We start from the raw sequence: 3,554 nt of genomic DNA on the forward strand, positions 1-3,554 counted from the left end.
GGGCTAAATTACGGCTGAGAGCTAGGGCATTCATGTAATCCCAAGGCAGGTCCACGCTGCTGTCCCTCCCAGGTGAGAGCAAATCACTTTTATGGTTTTCCACATGTAGGGATAGACTGAAAAACAACAACAAAACAGGTGTTTGCTGGCGAAATAGCTGCTTGCCAGTACAAATGCCTGTGCTGATTTGTTCCAAGTAAGAAGAAAACTGGTGCTCGCTTCAGCAGCACATACACTAAAATTGGAACCATACAGAGAAGATTAGCACGGTCCTCCCTGCGCAAGGATGGCACGCAAATTCTTGATGCATTCCATATTTTTGGAACATACCTCAAAATAATAAGAGCCATATATGACAAATCCACAACCAATATCATACGGAATGGGCAAAAGCTGGAAGCATTCCTCTTGAAAACCAGTGCAAGACAAGGATGTCCTCTCTCACCACTCCTATCTAACATAGTAGTGGGAAGTTCTGGCCAGGGCAATCAGATGAGAGAAAGAAATAAAAAGTATTCAAATAGGAAGAGAGGAAGTCAAACTATCTTTGTTTACAGATAACATGATCTTATATCTAGAAAACCCCATCGTCTCAGCCCAAAAGCTTCTTAAGCTGATAAGCAACATCAGCAAAGTCTCAGGATACAAAATCAATGTGCAAAAATCGCTAGCATTCCTGTACACCAACAACAGGCAAGCCAAATGAACTCTCATTCACAATTGCCACGAAAAGAATAAAATACTTAGGAATACAGCTAACAAGGGATGTGAAGGACCTCTTCAAGGAGAACTACAAATCACTGCTCAAAGAAATCAGAGATAACACAAACAAATGGAAAAACATTCCATGCTCATGGATAGGAAGAATCAATATCATGAAAATGGCCTTACTGCCCAAAGCAATTTATGGATGCAATGCTATTCCCATTAAACTACCATTGACATTCTTCACAGAATTAGAAAAAAACTATTTTAAAATTCATATGGAATCAAAAAAGAGCCTGAACAGCCAAGGCAATCCTAAGCAAAAAGAACAATGCTAGAGGCATCATGCTACCCAACTTCAAACTATACTACAGGAATACAATAACCAAAACAGCATGGCACTGGTACAAGAACAGATACATAGACCGATGGAATAGAATAAAGAACACAGAAATAAAACTGCACACCTGCAACCATCTGATCTTTGACAAACCCGACAAAAATAAGCAATGGGGAAAGGATTCCCTATTTAATACATGGAGCTGGGAGAACTGGCTAGCCATATGCAGAAAATTGAAACTGGACCCCTTCCTTACACCATATACAAAAATCAACTCAAGGTGGATTAAAGACGTAAATGTAAAACCCAAAACTTTAAAAACCCTAGACAAAAACCTAGGCAATACTATTCAAGACACAGGCATGGGCAAAGATTTCATAACAAAGATGACAAAAGCAATTGCAACAAAAGCAAAAATTGACAAATGGGATCTAATTAAACTAAAGAGCTTCTGCACAGCAAAAGAAACTATAAACAGAGTAAACACACAACCTAAAGAATGGGAGAAAACTTTTGCAACCTATGCATCTGACGAAGGTCTAATATCCCGTGTCTATAAGGAACATAAACAAATGTACAAGAAAAACAAACAAACAAATCCATTAAAAAAGTGGGCAAAGGACATGAGCAGATACTTCTCAAAAGATGACATACATGCAGCCAACATTTGAAAAAAAGCTCAACATCACTGACCATTAGCAAAATGCGAATCAAAACCACAATGAGATACTATCCCACACCAGTCAGAATGGCCATTATTAAAAAGTCAAAAAATAACAGATACTGGTGAGCGAGATTGTGGAGAAAAAGGAACACTTTTACACTACTGGCAGGAGTGTAAATTAGTTCAACCATTGTGGAAGACAGTGTGATAATTCCTCAAAAACCTAGAGGCAGAAATATCATTCAACCCAGCAATCCCATTGCTAGGTATATACCCAAAGGAATATAAATTGTTCTGTCATAAAGACACATGTGTGCGTATGTGTCACTTCAGCACAATTCACAATAGCCAAGACATGGAATCAACCTAACTGCTCATCAATGATAGACTGGATAAAGAAAATGTGGTACATATACACCATGCAGTACTATGCACCCATAAAAAGAAATGAGTTCATGTCCTTTGCAGGGACATGGATGGAGCTGGAGGCCATTATCCTCAGCAAACTAACACAGGAACAGAAAACCAAATACCACATGTTCTCACTTATAAGTGGGAGCTAGATGATGAGAACACAAGGACACATGGGGGGAAATGACACTCAGTGGGACCTGTTGTTGGGCTGGGAGTGGGAGGAGGGAGAGCATCAGGAAGAATAGCTAATGGATGCTGGGCTGAATACCTGGGCGATGGAATGATCTGTGCAGCAAACCGCTGTGGCACATGTTTACCTATGTAACAAACCTGCACATCCTGCACATGTACCCCTGAACTTAAAAGCTGGAATTTTTTTTTTTTTTTTTTTTTGAGACGGAGTCTCACTCTGTTGCCCAGGCTGGAGTGCAGTGGCGGGATCTCGGCTCACTGCAAGCTCCGCCTCCCGGGTTCACGCCATTCTCCTGCCTCAGCCTTCCGAGTAGCTGGGACTACAGGCGCCTGCCACCATGCCCGGCTAATTTTTTGTATTTTTAGTAGAGGCTGGTCTCGATCTCCTGACCTCGTGATCCACCGACCTCGGCCTCCCAAAGTGCTGGGATTACAGGCGTGAGCCACCATGCCTGGCTAAAAGCTGGAAATTTTAAAAAGAAGAATATCTGAAACTAGGGCTGCAATTATGTTACTATCTGATGTCAAGACCTCCCTGAGCGGGCAGTGGCTCCCGCGTTGAAGAACTGTGCTTTGATGCCGTGCACAAGTAGAGGAGGGATTGTCGAATCCCCGCGTACGTTCCTGTTCATCTCCACTGGAAATCACAAAACACCTGTCCCAGCTTATGCATGGTCATCCCCCTTCTCCGTGATTTCACTTCCTGCGGTTTTCATGACCCATATTCACCACGGTCTGAAAAACAAGTGAGCACAGTAAGATACTTTGAGAAAGACAGACCACATTCTCATACCTTTCATGACAGTATATTGTTACAATTGTGCTAATTCTCATTAGTTATTGTTAATCTCTTATTGTGTCTAATTTATAAATTAGACCTTATAGGTAGGTATGAATAGGAAAAAAACACAGTATGCATAGGGTTCAGCACTATCTGAGTTCCAGGGATCCACCGGGGTCTTGGAACAGAGCGCCCGCGGGTAAGGCGCCCTGCGGTGCTCACCAGCTGTGCCCGTGTGCTCTGGTCAGTATGCATAGGGTTCAGCACTATCTGAGTTCCAGGCATCCACTGGGGTCTTGGAACACAGCGCCTGCGGGTAAGGGGCCCTGCGGTGCTCACCAGCTGTGCCCGTGTGCTCTGGTATGTATCCTTGCTCTTGCTCACAAATCTAAACATTCTGCCAGTCTGGTAGGTGTTAAATGGTATCGCACCATAGTTTTAATTTCTATCTCCCTATT

The 3,554-nt window shown here is 42.5% G+C and overlaps 1 non-coding gene across 1 annotated transcript; it reads left to right on the forward strand.

Moving 5' to 3' along the window:
- Positions 1-211: 211 nt before the first annotated feature.
- On the forward strand, positions 212-321 carry LOC112135565 (U6 spliceosomal RNA). Its single transcript, XR_002916831.1, has one exon. It is a non-coding gene; the product is annotated as a U6 spliceosomal RNA (small nuclear RNA).
- The last annotated feature ends 3,233 nt before the right edge of the window (positions 322-3,554 follow it).

Source organism: Pongo abelii, chromosome 9 (assembly GCF_028885655.2).
Source record: "Pongo abelii isolate AG06213 chromosome 9, NHGRI_mPonAbe1-v2.0_pri, whole genome shotgun sequence".
In the NCBI taxonomy this organism is placed as follows: Eukaryota; Metazoa; Chordata; class Mammalia; order Primates; family Hominidae; genus Pongo; species Pongo abelii.